Genomic DNA, 647 nt, shown 5'->3' with positions numbered 1-647 from the left:
ATTGTAACATAACATGCTATAATAAAATTTCTGTCGGTTTCTAAGCCCCTATGCATCAAAGGTGGATATCACCAAATAGTAATAGTTATAATACAGTTTTGGATTCTTCAAAATTTTAAGTGAAATTTCACGTGGTAAGCAGTGGCGGATTTAAATTTTTTTCGCCCTTAGGCACACCGAAAAATATGCGCCCCAAAATAATTTTTTAATTGCAGTAAATTTTAAAATAAAAATCAAATTATAACTTTGAATTACTTAACTGAGCTTATAATTTTGAAAACTAATATAAAAAGAAACTATCTACCAATTCCAATTTATTTCATAATTTTAATTAAACATTTTTGTCATTATTTGTAACTTGTTAGGAGACTTATTTTAAAACTTAAAATGTTACCTAAAAGAAATATAGTGCAAAAAATGCCGCCCCCTAAAGCTGCCGCCCCTAGGCACGTGCCTTGTGTGCCTATATGTAAATCCGCCACTGGTGGTAAGGCAAGCCCGAGAATTTTATGTTTAATCTGTTTTGTTTAAGAAATTTTTGGATCTGATTAATTTTTTAGCTATAGCCAATTATCTCCTAATCGGCATGAAGTAATTCTCTTACCAGAGCTGGGCAGAATACTTTCAAAAAGTATTTGAATACTAAA

This window comes from Photinus pyralis, unplaced genomic scaffold, assembly GCF_008802855.1.
Source record: "Photinus pyralis isolate 1611_PpyrPB1 unplaced genomic scaffold, Ppyr1.3 Ppyr1.4_LG1, whole genome shotgun sequence".
NCBI classification, from domain to species: domain Eukaryota; kingdom Metazoa; phylum Arthropoda; class Insecta; order Coleoptera; family Lampyridae; genus Photinus; species Photinus pyralis.
The sequence above is the reverse complement of the archived record's forward strand: the minus strand, read 5'-3'. Positions refer to the sequence as shown.